The sequence below is a fragment of the Oppia nitens genome, unplaced genomic scaffold (genome assembly GCF_028296485.1).
Source record: "Oppia nitens isolate AA-2021 unplaced genomic scaffold, nextdenovo-longstitch-racon4-pilon3 scaffold4_pilon_pilon_pilon, whole genome shotgun sequence".
Taxonomy (NCBI): Eukaryota; Metazoa; Arthropoda; class Arachnida; order Sarcoptiformes; family Oppiidae; genus Oppia; species Oppia nitens.
This window is the reverse complement of record NW_026533232.1, coordinates 8,325,405-8,348,780: the sequence shown is the minus strand read 5'-3', so window position 1 is coordinate 8,348,780 and position 23,376 is coordinate 8,325,405. Positions and strand designations below refer to the sequence as shown.

Genomic DNA, 23,376 nt, shown 5'->3' with positions numbered 1-23,376 from the left:
GAACAACTAATTTATAAATGTATTTTGAATCAACATTTTTCATATGTGAACATCAATTTAATGCAATTTTTTCTTATGAATTATGTTTTTCCATACATACATACAATTTGTTTTTTATCATTAATTATATAAATATGTATTTTCTTGTTTAAATTGATTTAATTTAATTATATCTAAAATATTTAATTACTGATTGATTTTAAGTATACTTATTAGTATAACTATTATTATTATTTACAATTGATATTTTCTATCGTTAATTAATATGTATTGTATTTGGTTTATTATTATATTATTATAATTATTAAATTTAAGGTTATCTAAGTTTATTGAAATAATTAGAAGTTTCTTTAAATTCAAACATTTTGACCTCCATTTTGGTTTATTTATTATTATTATTATCTTGAGATTAATTTTTTGAGTTCAACTGTTTTGTTATATCTATTGTTTTATTGTGGCATAAATATTATTATTATCATTATTATGATTATTAATTGTTTACCATATGTTTTCATTGAACATGTCATTAAGCCATTATTATAATATAATTTCATTTTCATTCAAATAAAATTAGTTTTCTATTTAATAAATATTATTAAAACAAAATGATATTTAAAAACAAACTAAAATGCAAAACACTTGTTATATATATATAAAATTATCATTGAAAATATTTATTTATATTACTTATATATATATATACTGTATATTGTATAAAAAGTTATCATTTGAAAAATAATGATAGATTTTAATTTACAACAAAATAAATCTTTAAAAACTATTACTAAAATTTATACGAATCTATTTGAAATTGTTTTTTGCAATAATTGCAATAAATTAATAATAAATAAATGTGTTATAAGATTTAAAATTATTTTTGTTTTCTTATATATATATATATATACTGTATATGATATGTGATTTCATATATTATGACACGTATTAATCCAATTGAATGAATCAAAAATTAATACATTTCTTATGTTTCTCTTGTTTTTTCATTTGATGTTAGACTTTGGTTATTATAAATGAAAAATTTTGTACACATTTATGGCTGAACTATCCATATGAATGCTATTGAAGGAGAGGACGTGAAGGGAAAGAGAGAGAGAGAGAGAGAGAGAGAGAGAGAGAGAGAGAGAGAGAGAGAGAGATGAGAGAGAGAGAGAGAGAGATGAGAGAGATGCCTGAGAGCCAGTGGTTAGAGCTTATGGATGCTATTGAGGAGAGTGCCAAGTGATTGGTATAAATAATAGGTTTATATGAGAGACTACTACTATGAGAGCAAACTCAACGGATGGTGTTGTCGTCATGGAGATAGTGGGACCACCGGGTGCTCATATGTATGTCAGAGCTGGTTATATATATATGTGTGATTGTATGTAAAACCTAAATTTCGATCACCACTCGCCCCGCAGTCTGACTGTGCTCTCTGTTTAATGTATGGCTCTCTAAGGACTATACCGAAGAACACTAAAAATTGGGTAAAACTATAGAAAAGCATTCAATGAGTTTACAATAAAGTAGACAGAAATGGGGAGAAAGAGAGAGAGAGAGAGAGAGAGAGAGAGAGAGAGAGAGAGAAGAGAGATTGTATGGAGAACCAGGTTGTGAACGGAGCTAATGGAGAACAGGGAGAGAAAAGTAGTGCTGCGGCTGAGAGACAAAAAACATATAGAAATTATATAACAAATGGAAAGTTAGGCACAAATGGAAATGTCTGCTAACAGTGTTGTTAGAGAGCGACCAAAGCTGGAGCTGTGATGAGATGATGAGTGAAGACAATGAAAATGAAGAACCAATTCACTAAACAACTGATCACTCCTTTTGCACACACTTTACAAACAAAGGTATGTCTTATGTCTTGTGTCTCACAATTTTCAAAATAAAAAAACTTTTCAACAAAAATATTATATATCATATGTTTTGTTTGTTTAAAAATAATATACTCAAAATTATATGTCTATTACTAAAAACTACTGTATAAGTTGTGTATATATTTTATATTTTATGTATTTTAAGAGTTTAATATATAGTTTATAAAATAATATTTTTTGAATAAAATTTACTTTAAATTATATATTGTTTTTCAGAATTTGAATGCAAATGTTTGATATAATATTGTATTAAAAATTTCTTTTTATTTTGTTGCTCTCTCTCTCTCTCTCTCTCTCTCTCTCTCTTTCTTTCTTTCTCACTTACTCACTCACACACACACACAAACATACTAACTCACTCACTCACTCAATCTCTGTACATAGTTTCCCATTAAAAGGATGTTATAATTTAACAACAATAATTTGAAAAATATTTTTCAAACAAAAAATATTTTTATATTATTGTTTGAAAAATATTTTGCATTTAAAGATTGCGTTTTTGTAATCATTTGGGACTCTTTAGAAAAAACAAGAAATACATTAAATAAATTGCATTTGTTTTTTGGTAGTAGTTTTAATCATAAATATTTTTTTATATATTTATGATTTAAACTTATTGTAATTTCATTTTGACTTTCAATATATAACACAAAAATTAATTGTTTTTTCTTTTTTAAAAAACAAATTATCTAATTAATGAATCATTACAACGATGTTTTTAGTGTAGTAAACAATTTGATAAATACAGTATTATTGATAATAATAATAAAGTTTACATAAACTTATTGTATGTATTAAATGCTTAAATTAGACTAATAAATAATAATAATAAAATCAAAATTTATTTTAGTTCACTTAACTAAACAATGCACTGAAATGGTTATGAATTTGATATATAATTGATAATAGAAGTGAAAAACACATTAAAATGATTTTTATTAACCAATCCTATTGTAACTGTGATCATAAAGAAAAGATTTATAAGGAAAATAAATAAAAAATAAATAAATAAATTATATCTATTTCTAACTATATATATATATATAGTAATCAAAAGTGTCAGATCACACATAACTATGTTAGATCTGTCATCAATGGTAAGTCCTAACATACAGTTTCAATTCAATTGTTTATTGTGGGAATCGGGGGGTGAATATGCCATTCAATTGACAACTTTGTTTCAAATAATATAATGTTTGAGTTTCATTTCAAAAATATAAAATTTATGATTCAAATAAATTTGGATTAAGTTTCCCATAGAATATTAGCTTATCTATATTACCCAATCCGTTTACAACCCACTAATTGGTAGCACTGGTGGGTCTAGTTTTTAACAAAAATTGGGAGTTTTCTCATTTTATTTTATGTTGTCTCATATAATAAAACTAATGAGTCATACCATTTGAATATATATCGTATTATAAATATCTAACCATTTAGTAGACTAAATAGACAGCTGTATGTATGTGTATGTGTGTGTGTCTGTGAATCAATAACTTTATTTTGTAGTCAAAGTAAATATGTGTATAAATCAATCACTATAAAACACTGTTCATTAATATTATACAGTATATCAATATACTATATATATATAAAATAATATATACAGTATAAAATAAAACATACAAATAATTTATTATTTATGCACACATATTGGCACTGGTATGTTGTGTTACATACTGGCGCTGATGCTGATCATGTAGTCCTTGCAAACTTCCTTATTGAGACCAATTTCCTTTATTTTTTTTCTCTCACTCACTGTTACTAATACTAATAATATATATATATATATATATATATATATATAATGAAAATACAAGTTAGTCTTAATATATTATTATTAAAACATTTTTCAGTGTTGGTTATTAACCGATTAAAAGCACAGAATAGCAAACAACTAACAGTATTAACCATAAAAAGCTATTGGATCTCATTATTACAATTTTCATAATAAAAATAATAATATTATATTATAACGATATAATATACTATGTGTTGTCTAATAAGTCTTATTTGAGACAAAATAATCACTTGTTTTATATAAATAAATAGTAATAAATAAATTTCATTAAAATACAGTTGAAATATTTGTGTATATAATTTATATATATATATATATATATATATATTTGTGTGCTTTTTTAGTTAAACAATAGTTATTTATTAATTTAAAATATTATTAATAATTTTTTAGAAAAAAATATATTTGAAAATTTACTTAAAAAACATGTGTTTTTAAAGTCTATGGTTAATCTATACTGAATAAAATTATTAGTTATATCTACTGTATATATATATAAGTGTGTTATTTAAGTGCAGTCGTCTTTATTCTTAACGGCCAATCGGTTCCGATTACAATAAGTCGTGTCGTTTGATGTCATCCAAAAAAATACACCGACAATGATATGTATTTAACCATCGACTATAAGTATGGATCACATCCGTCTCAAAGAGGTCGTGTGTTTAACCACTAAAAAAAGATATGAAAATGTAATGTTTTATCAAATATATTATATATACTTTTTCATATACAATATATTTGTTCGTATTTTTATCTAAAAAAAATTCCCAAAAGTCATTCACCATTAAACAAGTCATTTGTTTTAATAAAATCAAACCATAATTTTTAATCCATATTTTCATTCATTTTATATGAGATATGATACACACTTTTTTTGGTATGATTTATACTTATATGTGTATATTTATAAATATATATATATATTTGTCTTTTAAAATGATGTCTTAATACAAATACCACGACATCAGACAATCACTACAACAACAAATTCAAGAAATTAAAACAACAACAAAAAAGTAATGGATTTTTGGTCTCATTTTTATCTTTATATTTAAGTTTTAGTTTTAGAGAGAGAGAGAGAGAGAGAGAGAGAGAGAGATTTGTGATAAGATATTTGAGGCTTTAATTTCCTCTCCTTTTAAGTAAAGTCATCTCTCTATTATTCATAAGCTATTATCTCTCTTATTCTCTCTCTCTCTCTCTCTCTCTCTCTCTCTCTCTCTCACTCACTCACTCACTCATTTACTCACCCACTCATTCATTCACTGACTCACTCTCACGTTTGAGATTATATTTTTACGGTATATTTCTCTCCCATTCTTTTAGGTTCATTGTTAAGCTAACACTGCTTATAAAAATTAATATATTTATATAACAAAAGGACTTCACTTTACTTATATAACTATCCATATATTATACTTATTATTAATACCATATATTCCTATATCTCATCTAATATTTAATAACACAAAGGTCTTAGAATTTTAATGAGAATATTCTGTTTAATACATGAAAATGAATTGACTTTAAATGTATAGCAATGTATAGTAATGTATAGTTTGGACGACAAAGAATATGCGAGAATTATTATTGTCTATTCTTTACCCATAAAAAACTAATAATAAACTAAACTAATATATTACTAGTGATTTACAATGCATAGACACACACACACACACACACACATACATACATACATCATACATATACACACATATATATAAGACATAAACACACATCTATTTTTAAGATAATATATTTACAAAGTTATATCAATATTTTATAAAAACAGATACTATTTTGTTTTTAAACAAAAAACTAATTTTATACAATGTTGCAAATACAAATATTTAGAATTTTTTTAATGAATTTGATAAAATTTGAATACTTTTATTTACATTACTATTGTTTTAGTTATTTTATGTTAGCATAATATATCTCATCTACAATAAGATTTGTAATATTTTAATAATATATATATATAATAACTTATATTTTTAGAATATTTAAATATGATTATATTAATACAAGATTTTATTATTTAAATTATACTTTAATAGCGTAAACTTAAATTAATATACTTTTAAACAATTTTTAATAATTAATAAAATTTATTGATCTTATAAATAACACTTACAATGTTAGTAAATCTTTTTTCTTAATAAAAATAATTTATTTTATTTTATATAAAAATATTTAAGTATTATTAACACTACTTGAATAATACTTATTTTAAAATTATTGATAAATAAATTAGTTTACATACTAAATTAATATTATAAAAAGTTGTTTTTTATAATTTATATTAAAATATCTAAATGTTTTTAATTAATTAAAATATATTCAATACTAAGTCTTTTTGCTTGATTGGCATAAAAATAAAACAATATTTTTATTTAATGTATAAAAAATAAAACATATTTATAGTAATAATGACATTTGATTTTAGCATTTATGCTGAACTCATGGTATTTTGATTTTATATTGTTTTATTTTTGTTTATAATAAATTTATACAATATTTTTCAAATCAAAAAAGTCAATATTTATAATACAATTTTTTCGTAATGTATTGTATAAATTGTACATAAAATATATATTTTTCTAGTGTTTCAAATATAAGAAAAAACTGATAAAATTTATAAATTCAATGACAACTTAAGTATTATAAATGTTGTTTAATTTACACTAAATGATTGAAGTTTTTCCGATAAAAATTAAGCCAAACCTAACCGCCCGGTGTCAGGATAAGTATCATTGACTTTCAACTATCTTACTCTCTCTCTCTCTCTCTCTCTCTCTCTCTCTTTCTAACTTACTCTCTCACCCACTCACTTACTCACCCACTCACTCACTCACTTTTGTCTCAAAAACAAATGTAATCCCAAAGAGGAAAAATAAATTTATGTCAATAATCACACTAATAAATAACATTTTTTCCGATTATATTAAGTATTACTTTGAGACAATAGACTGAATATTTGAAAGAAAGAAAAAATTATGTCATAATATAATAAAGATCCGGATTTTTATTGATATAGAAATAAATATAAAGTTCTATTTATAAACACCATTGAAATAAAATAATAATAATAAATTGATGAGCGGTTACACCCAATAAATATTTTACAACTATTAGTATATTAATATTAATATTATTTACAATAAAAAAATCTTAATATTTTTTTTTGGTGGTGTCGGATGCATTTAGACTTGGACTAAAGTAATTTGTCAAACATATTAATTAATCAAATATAGGTTTCATTTATATTGTTTTAAAACTAATATTTATTCTCAATAATTATAATGATTAATAAATACAGTATATTTATATATATACTGTATATATATACCCGTATGAAAAAATATTGACATTTTCGATCACTACCAGTATAAGTATAACTGTATTTTAACCACTATTTACTGTAAATTGTATTTCTTAATACTTTTAAAAATTATATATAATGTTAAACTGATTTTATAATTATAATCTAGGATTACAAAAAAAATAAAAGAAATAAAATATCACTATCGGTATGAAATAGATATCATTTTCATCTATAATGAGAGACTGACTGTCCATTTACTGTAGTTTCAATAGTTTATACCCAATTGTCATCGCAATTGGTATTTAAATTGAAGTCATGAAGAAAAATAAGGCAATGAATTGAATAACAATTTTTGTTGTTTTGTCGGAATAAGTATTTCCTTACAATCAAAAAATAAATAAAACAAAAATGAGATCTAAGTTGTAGTTTAGTTTTTTTTTTTTGGGATCTGAAGGCATAGTATTTGTCGTCATCGTTGTTGTAGTCGTTTGAAGACAGATACCGGATATTTCATTTGATTTGACTGTAAAGAAAATTGTTGAACAAATAAATAAACTATATATCGTTGAGCCATAAATTGTTATGCATTTGGTTCATATCTAGTCATACATATCATATTAGGTTATGAATTGCTTACACTCTTAATGTTATAAAAAACAGTGAATAAAGAGAGAAATAGAGAGAGAGAGAGAGAGAGAGAGAGAGAGAGAGAGAGAGAGAGATTTCAGACAATAGTTTCAATGGATGTGAAGATTTAAAGTCTAACTGTTTTTTATGTGCAAAAAAATCATTTTGAATCTTTTTAGCACAAAAATAGACATTAAATCGATTTTATTTAAATGACTTCAAACTATTTTTTTATATACCGTATATAATATATATGAATAAGTCTTATTTCTTTCACTTATATATTGAAATAAACAACTAAAAAATGAGAAGATTTGATCGATTTGTATATAAAATAAAAATAATCACAAAATAGTCAGTAAAAATTTGAAACACTAATCAAAAAGAGAAACTAATGATTTTCAATTATTTAAATATTCAATACTAGTTTTTTCAACAACAAAAATAATCCAAATCTTACAACTATTAAATATTTTTAAATTATCGTATTTTCCAAAACATTATACTCAAAGTACTGTATAAAGTATTTACTGTTTATTTAACATTTTAAACAATCAAAATACTATACATTAACAAAAATCAGTCATTTAAATACATTATTAGCATTATAGTCAAAAATCGTATACTATATTATTAATTATATTATTAATAGTCATGCCATTTAAAAACTATTGTACAGTATATATATAATTTTTAGTAAATAATTTATTATTGTATATAAATTTCATTGTTATTTCAATGACTATATGGTATATGGATTGTGCATATTTTGTCACATTTTTAATTACAGTTAACACATAGACATACATTACTGTACATAAAAGTCATATACAGTATAAAAATTTGTGTTTTAAATATCTGGTTGAATGCACTTTTAAAATACACATAACACGACTAATGAACACAAAAATACATTATTTTTATTTACACACATTGTTTCATATATTTATATATAAGTTATATACATTTAAACTAGTGGTACAGTGATTGTAAATTGTAATTAATGTTAAGTTTTAAAAAAACTAAAACACAATTTAATTGTTGATTACATACAGTTGACACACGTATACAGTACATTCATAATAATAGATTGTTATACAGCTAATGCAACAAATAAATCCGGGCATAGACTGTATATGTAGTAAATTAACTATATAAATAGTATTGTATGTTTAATAATGTAGACTTATTATATAATTTTTGAAAGGATAAAATTATTTTTTTACAGAACATACTGTAAATTAAATACAAATTTTTAAAGTAGAAATTGCAATATAATTTTTTAAAAATTTTAATTATTTTTATCGATTTTTATTTTACATTCTCTCTCTCTCTCTCACTTTATCACACACACACACACACACACACACACACACACACACACACACACACACACACACACACACACACACACACACACATACACATACACATACACACTCACTCACTCACTAACACATTGCTAAAACTTTTACGGATAATATGCTAGAAGTATTAAATATTATATAATAATATTTACTTTATAATATGATTTTTAAAAGTTTTAAATCTATGTAAATATTGATATTGACTTTATTTTTCTGATATTATATTTGTAAAGTAGAAATAGTAATCTTAAAATTAATTAATTTATTATATACATTACAACTTGTAATTTACAAGACACAGAAAAATTGTATTTTACAAATAAAATTATATTTAAAAAAATCATTGAAACATTTTTATAACTTTATAAATATTATGTATTATTTTTATAATTTATATAATAGAATATATATATATATATTATATTATATATATGTTTAATTATTAAAATATTAAATTATGAGTTATGTAATTTTATGGATATTTAATTATGATATAGATAATTTTAATAACATAATTAATTATGAATGTTAATTATTTTATATGCAAATCTAATCTAATTATTTTTTGATGCAAAAAATATAATAAAGCATTTCTCTATAAAATCATTTATAAAATTATCACATCTATTAGGTTTTTCAACAAAAAAATTATTGTTCACATTATTGTTTTAGTATACCTATTATTGTTGCTATTTTTAGTATAATAATAATTATTATTGTTTTTATTTTGCATTCATTAGGATAAACTATTTCTATAACTGTAAGCAATGTTTAGTATTTAACAAAATTTTATTTAATATTAAATTTATGTAATGTTTTATTTTTGGGCATCACATCACTTTAGGCTGTAATTATTATTAAATATAAATATATAACAAAGTACAGTATAAGCTGTATGTATAAGTTAAACATATAAAGTTATATACTATGCAAAAATTATATATATTATAGTGTTTTACTTTATAATAAAAATGTTTTTTTTTCAGTAAAAATTTGTAGTTTGTGACTGATTATCAATGGCATAAATATTGTAAATATATTAAAATATGTTGAATATAAGATTAATTACATTTTAATTAATTATATTATAATTATTGACATTAATTACATTTTGTCTAATCAAGTAATTGACAAAAAATAAATCATTAATTTTGCGATATATTCTGTAATTTAGATACACTAACATTTGAATTGATTTGAAATGTATTTACAATATATTTATATATTTTAGCTATTGATGTAAATGTTGGCTCAACTGTAAATGAAAGTTGATTGCAATGAAGAGTAGATTACTACATAAATGGCTAACAATACTGTATATTGAATATACAGTATAAATACAGTATATATTATAGCAAAAGAAATACTATAGTTAACAAATATATCTTAAATTAAGGCAAATTTTGTTAGCAGTTATTTTTTTTATTTGTGTATGTGTTTTACCAATTGGTTAAATCAAATCAATGTTATACTGTTTATCAATAAATAGTGACCTAAATTCTCTATCAAATACTATATTTAGAAATATAAAGATATATACAAAAATAAATACACATCAATATACAGTAAATATACTTTAATTTCTAAGTGACACAATAAAATCTATTGTATATATTATAGACAATTTTATGTTTAGCTATAATTGAGACACACATGTATAATAATGTGCACTCAATAATTATAGCACTTAAAGCAAATATAAAGTGATTGTACATTATTATTGTGATTAACTGTATTTTGTTGTTAACTAATTTTGAGTCTCGAGATTATCGGAGCGTTTGATATCGTGAATAGATTTTTAAATACCAGTATTACCGGAGAGTGTTGTTTGTCTATACGGCTAAACACCAAAATAACTGAGTGTGCAGTAAGTGACTGATCTCAGTGAAGAGTTAGGCATCAGTTAGCAGAATATTCTGTATATATAATACTTAAGGAATCTAATGATTAGGACAAATGATTTTGTGTGTCTGTGTCGTGTGTGTAGTAATTTGTGGTAACATTTACTGTTAATTCACATTTCACTAAAAAACTAATGTCTGGTTAACTATAAAGAGTGTTAGACACACATAAAGATGAATGTGTCGGTTCCCAGTAAAAAGTCACCTACAAGTGTATCTCACTATTTTTTTTTTGAACGATACTGATTTACTATTATATTGTCAATCAATGGGTTGACCGTATTTTTGTAGATACACATACGCACAGTCACACTTGCATACATATACTTACACACACATCAAAATGCAATATAATGGCATGTATTACTTATTCATAATATTTATATACAGAATATTAGCTGCTATTTGATTACCAAAATATTTATTGACAGATATATTGAATAAATATGGTTATGAACAGTCTATTCATCAAAAAAATATATATATGATATATTCATAAATATTATACAGTATATGACTACATGTATTGTAGTCATGCGTCAGATTAGTATTAGTCTAAGATGTGATAGAAAATAATAGCGAGTGAGTGAGTGGGTGAGTAAATGAAAGAATGAGTGAGTGAGTGAGTGACTGATAGATGAATAGATAGAAAGTAAGGAGTGAATAAAAAAACAAGAGAACATCAATTATATAGTATAAGACTGAGAGATGTTTGGGCCATACATTATATGCCTTAAGTTGTTTAAGTGATCCACCAGTGCTCTCATGTTATGCTTATACTGAACTGTATATACTGTACACTATAGAAAACAGAGACAGAGATAAAGACAGTGATGTGTTGCTATAGTATGAAAGAGAAAAAAAGAGCAATATTGGATTGGAAGGGAAAGGGATGTTATATTATGGTGTGTGTGTGTGTGTGTGTGTGTGTGCTTTAGCTGTTTATTATTAAAGGATAGAGAAAAATATTGAGAGAGAGAGAGAGAGAGTTGCTTGAAATAATCGATCGATACATAGCCAAACACAACACTAGTATATAATAATGCCTTTTATAGTGTGAGTGATGCTAAGGTTCTCCAGAATGCGTGCCATTAGAAACACTAAACACTGTATACATCTCCACTAAGAGAGAGACACTGGGCCTACAATTTTATCTTAAGGTTTGCCTAAAATAATGCCAATATATGTGATACAACACGTCGTCTACTTCTCAGATCACATACAAAACCGCTGCAAACGTTTACCTGATTTATATATAACATATACTTCTATGCTATATATATATAATACATTATATATATATATTGTGCATCTGTGGCGTATACATGTGAGTTCGTGATGTTATATTACTTTTTTATAAATGCTTTTTTATATGTGTACCGATATTACTATTAACATCAATCATTTAGAGAGAGAGAGAGAGAGAGAGCAAAATTGTTTCAAAAATTTTTATATATAATTAGTCACTCTCTTAATATATCCAATATATTATAGTTTATATAACTTTAGTTTATATATATATTAAACTTTTATAAAATGCACTGAAATTATTCTACAAAAAAAATATTATACTACTAATAATAATAATAATAAAATATACAAAACTATTATTGATTAATATTTGTCTCGTGTTATATTTAATATACAGTATATACGTATATATATTATGTTAGCATATGTTTGCTCTATTAATAGATGACTACTACTCTTTAAGTCCTCCTCTCACACATCACATCATAAATCGATAGACAATTTGCACCGACAGATAAAAAACCAAACGCCAGTATAATATATGTCATACAGTAGTAGTAGTAGTATTAGTAGTACTAATATATCACATAATATTGAGAATATTCTTTGAAGAATTTTGTCATCTCATCTTAGATCAGTCTATCCATACATATTACAGTCCTATCTATGGCTCAAAATTAAGTTCAAACGTTAATAAATTTAATATTTTAGTGAAGTGTGTAAATTACAGCACCAGTAGTGATGAGAGTACAGCCTCCATGTGTTCACACTCTCACATAATTTATATGCTCTCCCAGACTCCCAGCCCTAACACTTCACACACACACACATTTTCCTCTTAACTTTCACTGATATATATATCTAATATACTATCCATAAATGTTATGTTTGATTAGCAAAAAAAAAAGACTGCCATTCAATACACAATAGATGATTGCATTAGTTGTTAGCCTCATATGTTAGGAGAGGCTATATTTTCCCAATTATATGGCTGTATGTATGCAATGGTGTGTGTCGTTTGTTAGGTCCGATTGTCCAAAGCTGGTGTTCACTGAGCTTTATATACAGTATATTATATATAAACCGTATAATAACTGACTGTATATTGGCTAACAAATGTATTTTGTGTGTAAAAACCGTTTTTTAAAAGCATAGTTTTTTAATAGCCGCCCCATAACTCCTTCTATTGTACTGTATTTGCTTTAACACACATACACACACATACACACACATACACACACATACACACACATACACATAAATACATACATACATACATACATACATACACACATACACACACATACACATAAATACATACACATAAATACATACATACATACATACATACATACATACATACATACATACATACATACATACATACATACATACATACATACATACATACATACATACATACATACATACATACATACATACATACATACATACATACATACATATAATATAATATAATATAAATATAAGCGACAGATGTTAACATTGTAATCAATGAAACTTTCATTTATTGGCTGCAAATATGAATTTTCCAGAAAAATATAAATATATATACAGTTTTGGTAATGGACATTGGTAATGTTGTATTAATTTTTATTTATTATTTATAAATTGATAAAATTATACTGTATATATATATATTTAATATCTCATTAAATGGACAGTATAAATTATATAAATCCCAAAAGTTATTAAGTTTTTAGCGACAAAAAACGTGACAAATTTAATAATTTCTTATATTTTTGTTGGTCCAAAATTAAAACTATATAAAAATTTATTTTTATTTTACTATATGGAAGATCTAATGTATTAATAAAATATACTGTATATTAAAAAATGCCAAAAATAAATTTATATAAATATAATTTTATAAAACATTACTATACTGTACAGTATTTATATATTAAAGTATACAGTTATTTATTAATATCAAACACTACTCACAAAATTTATGATAAATATTTTATTTCGTAGTTCTTATACTTTATATTTCAGTGATATCTTTATATACTTTCATTTTTATAATATAAAATAATACTGTGTGCTAAAAATAATAAAAAATAATAATAAATTTAATATTTTTTACAGGAGCTGAAAACATAGGTATTTGTTTATAATGTAGAAAGAGAGAGAGAGAGAGAGAGAGAGAGAGAGAGAGAGAGAGAGAGAGAGAGAGAGAGAGAGAGAGAGAGAGAGAGAGAGATTGAAAGAGAGAGAGAGAGATTGAAAGAGAGAGAAAGAGAGAGAGAGAGAGAGAGAGAGATTGAAAGAGAGAGAGAGAGAGATTGAAAAAGAGAGAGAGAGATTGAAGAGAGAGAGAGAGAGAGAGAGAGAGAGAGAGAGATTGAAAGAGAGAGAGAGAGAGAGATTGAAAGAGAGAGAGAGAGATTGAAAGAGAGAGAGAGAGAGAGAGAGAGAGATTGAAAGAGAGAGAGAGAGAGAGATTGAAAGAGAGAGAGAGAGATTGAAAGAGAGAGAGAGAGAGAGAGAGAGAGAGAGAGAGAGAGAGAGAAATATAACAAAAATATTTGATGGGAAAATAAGATATGAAAAATTGGCGCTCAATCATATAAATAGGTATGTCTTAAATATAAATTTATATCAATATGATTTTTTTTATAGTATAATGATTACAGACCAGTCCCTATTATATTACACTTTTATAATAATAAAGAAATATATATATATATATATATGATAGGGGAAAATATTAGTCGCAAAAAAATCAAGAGTGAGAGACAAACAAATAAAAAATAATGATTTGATTCAAATCAGTTATGTGTATAAACAGAACCGACAACAACAACAACAATAATTTAAATACTTGAGATACATGAGCGCATATGTCTTAATAATTTAGCATTTATTTTATTTTTAAAAAGCTGTGCCATACTATTAAGTGGTGCAATAAAATTTGTATTAATATAAGTTATATATATCATAAATTAGCCCACAAGTAGACATATAAGCGTGTATATCACACATTTACATAGTTTCAAATCAAAGATAATATTTTTTGTTGTTGAAGAGATTGTCACAAATTTTATTATACATAACAAACACATATTATAAGTTAGTACTGTATATACTGTACAGTATTACTATAGTAGATATTTATGATGCATTTATAAGCAGATGTTTGGATAAAACTTCTATTATATATTTGATACTATACTATAAAAATATATATACAGTGCATATACAGTACAGTACAATATAAAACTTTAATGTAGTTTATAGTCAATGAAAAACACGACACACAAAATCTCTTGTTTTCTATATCTCCTTAGATCTCTTTCTCTCTCTCTCTCTCTCTCTCTCTCTCTCTCTCTCTCTCTCTCTCTCTCTCTCTTTGATAAAATCAATTTCATAAATGACAATATTGTATATAAACACTATTAACACAAACTGTGTATATCACAAATATAAGTAAAAAAATATTGTTAATAATATTTTAGATCTCTCTCTCTCTCTCTCTCTTTCTTTCTCTCTATCTATTTATCTATCTCTCTGTCAGTACTTTTTTATAGGATTGTTGTCCTAAACAATACCAACAGTGACACCATCGATGGCAACACAACAATAGTCACAAAAAAATAAGGTAAGACTTTTCTGACAATAAAATCTCTTTAAAACTATCAGTCAATGTTTGTCTGTCTGTCTGTAAATCTGTTTTTACTGTTTGATATATGATATATGAGTTGGTTTATGAAATATGACTGCACAGAGTTATACGGGTGAGATGGGAGGGGGGAGTCATAGTATCGGTGATCCAGGAGCTCATCAATTGGAGTGAAAAATCAAGTATAATATCTTTGACTGATTCTCTCTCTCTCTCTCTCTCTCTCTCTCTCTCTCTCTTTCTGTGTCTTATCTTTTGGTTTATTAAATCTTCATAAACGTGTGTATTATTAGTTATAAATAATAATAATAATAATAATAATCAGTAAGCAAATAATAAATGTTATATTGATATATATTACTCATATATTTTTTATATGACACACAAATAAATACTCTGTATTTTACAGTTTTTGATAACATATTTGCTATAAATTCATTTTTACTGTCGTGAATATATTTTATAAATATTAATAAATGATATAATATTTATTTTGAAGTTTGTTTTATGTTCACTAAAAAAAGAAGAAGAAATATTATAATAAATGATATTTTTGTTGTCTTTAAAAATAATAAAAATATGTATAACAATGTAAACTATATTTTTATGCATTTTTGTGTATGTGTTTGTTTATATGTGTACATTATTTATATGCGATATGTAATATAACAATCTAATGTTTCAATGACTTTACTTTTTTTGGTTAAAAGAGAAAAATAATATTGATTTTGAACTCCAGAGGAATTGCCAATCGATTTCTATAACCAATTGAATTGATACTGAATTTTATTTGTTAAACAATTCTATATACTGTATATATCAATAGTATATATACCGGTATATATAGTATATATATAGTGATATTCTCGACTATACTTTTATTTTTTGTTAAATAACATTTTTGTTTGCTTTAATTTATCATTTTATTTATCTGTTTAACTTTATTTATCATTTTTTTCAATTTAATTCTATCAAAAAATATTGTACTAATAATAACAAAAGATTAGGAAAAATAGTACTTTTATTTTAAATTTTTTTTAATTCACTTTTGTTTTAAATTCCTTGTTTATGTATTATTATGTTTAAAAACATAATAGAAATTCCTATAAATTTAATTTAATTATTATTTGTTTGAATAGTAAATTGTGTTGAGTTGTATTTATATGTTGTATATAAATAAAATTTGTTTTGAGTTGTAGTAGACTAGAAATTTATTTATTTTTATAAAACAAAATAAAACAATAATTATAGATTTAAAAAATAATTATTTGAATAAATAACTTAAATTTTTTTTGTTAAATTTTTTTCTTACTATTATAATAAATGCAATACTATTTCTAATCTATATATTTTTTTATATTATTTATGCCAATTTGATTACATATAAATCTAATAGCTATATGTCCATTGAGCAAATAAAATGACCAAAAATAATATTTTCAATTTTAAACTGAATCTTTCGTTATATAAATATAACAAAATTTTTTTAAAAAAAACATCTCAGAGGTATTTATGGGTGAAATCAAATTTATATTACATTATATCTGTGTCGAGTGTTATATATGGTATATATGTTGTATAAAACATTGACAATACATTAACGACATTTTCCTTTTTCCTTATGTGAAAAATATATAAGTGAATGAAATTTTGAAATATTAGCAAAAATTGATTTCTCACACAAAAATGGCAAAAATTCTTCAATACTTTGAGAGCAAAAATAAGTATAATTTTTTTATAATATGTTATACAGAATATTCTTGGAATGCATTTGACATAAAATAAATATATAGATATACTGTATATACATATATATATATATATATATATATATATATGTGTGTGTGTATATCTATACAAAATGTACATATAAGCAAACTCTGAGATATTATATTTATTTCAATGGTGTTTACTTACTATTGCATACTGTAGAGTACTGTACAATGAAAAAATATGTGATATTACATACTATATATATTGAAAGTCTAGAGATTTATAGTAAGAAATTGAATGCAAATAATTGCCTATCATTTTGAAAGGGTCAGTGATGGGTTGCCACCCTATTCCTCCTATTGTTATATATCTTCAAAAAATATATAAATGGTATATAATATATACTGTATATACAATTGAAAGGCAAAACAGATTTGATGGACACAAATGGTTACCAATTTTTTTTATATCAATATATCTATCTATATATTTATATTGCACTCAAAATAACTTAATAGAAATACATTGGAATTATAGTATTTTTAAGGGTAACTGAAAAAAATGTTTTACAAATTGATAGCTTAGGAGTGCCTACACTATAGCAATGAAAATAGTGGACAAACAAAATACCGCTAAGAAAATGCTTTCATATAAATTACAATAAATTTGTCTTCTCTTTCATCTCAAAATTGCTTTATATTGATTCAATTTAATCACAAAGTGTAGCAATTCATTGTTTTTCTATATAGATGTATATAATATCACATATGTATAAATATATTTATTATACAGTATAATATTGATATACATATGATTTATATGAAATATAGCAGTGGGTGGGTGTGTGATGACTAGTAGACGGCATATGTTTCATAAGTGTAAAACCTTTTATATAATTTATTATATATTTGATATCATATTTTTGTTGATAAGATATCTTTATATTATTACAATTATTATTATTATTTCTGAGTGTTATTATCAATATTAATAAATACTTGAATATTCTTTATTATCAACAATGATGATGATGTTATTGGTCATTATATTTTTATTATTGGTCAATTAGTTTTATATATATATATCAATTGAATATAATAACTTATAGTATATATTGTATAATATAAAAACAAATTAATTATATAAAAATATATATCAAATCAATTTTCTATAAAACTTGATAAGCAATAAATAACATTTTAGTCTATATAATATAATATTTATATAGTTATATACTGTATATAAGTGTGTAATTGAATTAAAACAAAACAACTAATGGTTTTATCAGTAATGTAATAATCATTGGTAAATTATCTATAATTTTTCTATTAATTTATATACAGTATATATAACTGAAATTATTATTAACTGTGTTTTGAAATTAATTTAATAAATAAAAAAATATGCTGTTATTAAATCAAACCCATTGTCTAGTATAACAATTTACGGCTAATAAAAGCGTGATATTTATTTTAGTAAAAAAATATCTAAATATATTATAATAATATTATTTGTATAATATTTTTTTTATTATTAAGTATGTAATCCATTACTTTTGTTTGTTTATGAAAGCAAATTATGTAAGCAACTCAAGGAATTTGTTGAGGCACTGGTAGGTCAAGGAAGCAACAAAAAAATATATTTATATACTGTACTGTACTGTAATAATACATCATACGAAACAATGGTTTGCAATTGTTTGCCAGTAATTTGGAGATAAATGTATCGCTTGGGAAACATACTGTATGACACATACACATCATATACTGTCTGGTATAGCATAAAACTTTTACTTTTAATATACTGTATATATCGATATACATTGTAGACGTTATATAAATGAATATAAGGCACACAGAGAAACATCAAACAGTTATGAAAGGTTGCTCTCCAGTGACAAGCAATTTGTTTATTAATAATAACTGTGTTATATATATGTAAGTTAAGAGTACAGTATATATATACAAAACAGCATTATATGAGTGAGACATTGAGTCCCAACTGTTCCCCCGATTTGCTTCATTTGGTGCCTCACAGACATAATCGTCAGTCTGCAGGAATTCAATGCTCCGGTAGATTGTGTTTGTATGTATGTACTGTATGTATGTATGTATGTATGTATGTATGTATGTATGTATGTATGTATGTATGTATGTATGTATGTATGTATGTATGTATGTATGTATGTATGTATGTATGTATGTATGTATGTATGTATGTATGTATGTATGTATGTATGTATGTATGTATGTATGTATGTATGTATGTATGTATGTATGTATGTATGTATGTATGTATGTATGTATGTATGTATGTATGTATGTATGTATGTATGTATGTATGTATGTATGTATGTATGTATGTATGTATGTATGTATGTATGTATGTATGTATGTATGTATGTATGTATGTATGTATGTATGTATGTATGTATGTATGTATGTATGTATGTATGTATGTATGTATGTATGTATGTATGTATGTATGTATGTATGTATGTATGTATGTATGTATGTATGTATGTATGTATGTATGTGTGTGTGTGTGTGTGTGTGTGTGTGTGTGTAGATTGTATAATGTTTGGTGAATATTACATATGATTTATATATACGAATAGAAAAAAGTTATGATATAAATGAAAGGCAAACACAACAGCAATCATTGTGTAGTTATGTTTGATAAATACTGTACTTGTTTAAGAGAACAGTTAGCTATTGATATAACACAAATACATACAGGTTTTTTTGTTAAGCACTAACTTTTATACTACTAAATATAATATTATGAATTTAATGGCAAACTTATCAATGCAATACAAATGATTTAATAATGAGATGCACAGCAGCATCATTAATGCATATATTATTACATATTTTTTATGTATATATATCATATATTGTACTGTACAACACATTTGTGATATCAATACAATACCTATTGAGAAAAAATATAGTATATATATAAACCATTGTTGAAATTTATGATTATTTATGAAAATATAGGAATACATTTGTTAAACATTGAAAATATTGAAATTTTGTTATTTTTTCTGCATTTATGCTACTGTACCTAACATATAGATAACTATTTTTCTTATATTTACACATACATATACACATATAAACATACACACTTATATATATATATATGCACTCATACACATACACACATAGTCATATAAAATGGCAATAAATGGCAATGATATACATTATATGCGAATTTAGTTTTTTATATATGTATTATTTGGATATAAAACTCATAAATATTCCATATATTTAGATAATGCTATACAATATATTAGACTTTTATGGCAACAAATTTTTATTTTCTTTTATTTCTCTATCTTTTTTTACTTTCACTTTCACTATATTTTTTTGGTTAAATTTGATTACTTTTATGAGCGCCATATGTATGAGTATATGTAATATATATAAATATATATCATAGTAAAGTGTGTATATAAGATAGTATATAGATATAAATATATAGGTTGCACATATTATACATATTGATCCATAATTTGTGTGCTTCAAAAATATTATATATACAGTATATATATATATTTGTGTATATAAATTTAATTTTCTCTATTTCATCTAAACTTTTTTTCCCTGTTTTTCTATATAAAGCAAACACACATATCATAAGACAACAAATGCAATAAAAATGTGTATTCAATGTTACACATAAAAAAAATTTGTTGTGATATTATTGTTTGTGAATTATTATTGTCGTAAATTTCACACGGATTTCTCATTTTCTAAACGATTATTATCTCTAAATCTAAAAAATAAAATCTGGGTTTCAATGTCCTTTATTTATGTATGTATATATATACGGTATATATATATATACGGTATATATATATATACGGTATATATATATATACGGTATATATATATATACAGTATATATATATATTAAATATATTACGTGCACTTAGATATACCCAAAATTGTTGAATAAAAAAAGAAAGAGAGTGAGAGTGTGTGTGTGTGAGAGAGAGAGAGAGAGAGAGAGAGATAGATAGATAGAGAGAGAGAGAGTTACTACTTTTCAAACCTTATTGTAAATACTTAATATATATAAATATTTTTAACTAAAAATTCCTATCATTTTACATATAATATGGAATTTTTTAAAATGTATACATATAAATATTTTACATTTTTATACAATTTAAAATAAAACTTATTTTTATAAGCCTTTTGGGAGTTATAGTTATAATGTTTATACACATACAATAACTATAAGCAATGCTATATCAAGCAAACAAAATTTAACTATTTTTCAATAATAATTTTAAAAATAATGCATATATATATGTGTGTCTTTAAGTGTATGATAATATATATTATTTTTTTATATTAGCGTTAAAATGTGTAGCAAATAAATCATATATAATATGTTTAGCTAATTTATTTTATAATATTTGTTATTGCTTTATCTTTTAAAATTATCTTTTATTGTTTAATCTAATTTATAATTATTTATATATTATCATGTAATTTATATTATCATACAATTATTATAATATATATTATATAAATAAATTATAGCATTTTTATGATTAGAAATACATATTTATATGTATATACAGTATTAAATCAATATTTACAATAACTTTTTATCCAACTCTAATAAATATTTAAAAAAAAGAGACTAAATGTTAAATAAAAATTATAAAATATTCAATAGATATCTATTTCCTTTTATATTTAAAATTTTATAATAAAATAAAATAAGATAAAAATATCACAAAAGCAAAGTTTGCTTTTTAATCTATTTTAGTTGAAATGAAAACATTGAATTTTTTTAGAGACTAACAAAAGCAAATGTTAGTCTTGTATTGAATTTAATAAAATATTATACAAAAATCTACTCTTAAGATGACACAGATATGTGAGCATAAAATTGTAACAATTTATTCAAATGAGATACGAAACAAAAATTTACAAAAAAATTAGTTAGTTATATAAAAAATTATATTTATGATTTATCTTACATTTATATACTGTATATATATTTGTAAGTGTGGGTGACGTTCAAACACATTTTTAAGTTAAAAATGTATTCTTACTATGAATTTATTATTCATTTAACTTAAAGACATTGTTTGTCAAAAAGTAACAATTATATAAAGATATATTATAATTGTATTAATTTTTATCATAAAATTATATTAAACAATATCATATCATATATAGTAAAAAAACACATTTAAATTTTTATTATAATATTGTCCGCATAATTATAATATTATATTTCTAACAATTTATTTAACAATAAATGTTTATTTTAGAAATAAATAATTTCCATAATTAATAATTACAGTCAAAAATATAGAATTTCAAACAAAATAAATTATATTATCATTTAATTTTGTTTTTATATAGAAAACACAATTTGTTTCACTGCAATACACGGAAGTAGTGCAGTAAATATATATTTACAACAATAAAAATATATATACAAACTGATAGCTAATTATAATTATATGATTATAAGTTGATTATAAAACATTTTATTTCTGATATTATAAATCAAAATATATTAATTTTATCTAAATTGAATTAAATAAAATATAATAAATACATATATATATATAAGCATTTGCTTAAAATACATTTCAATGTTTTTATTTTGAAAATATTTGATAATTTATTAAAAATATACAAAAATTTTGTTAAAACATTTTCACTGATTTTAGAATTTATTTTTCAATTATAAACAAAAATAAGTTTATATATAAATATTAAAAAGTAATTTATTTGTCACAATACACTGAATTTGTTAGATTTATATATAAAAGAGAAAATATTATTATTGTATTTCAAGTACATTACGACAAACTTAGCCATTATATAA

The 23,376-nt window shown here is 23.2% G+C and overlaps 1 protein-coding gene across 1 annotated transcript in view; it reads right to left on the bottom strand.

Annotated features, from left to right (window-relative positions):
* Positions 1–23,376, bottom strand: part of LOC128959428 (myb-related protein B-like) — a 395,191-nt gene that overhangs the window by 277,777 nt on the left and 94,038 nt on the right. The window lies entirely within an intron of this gene.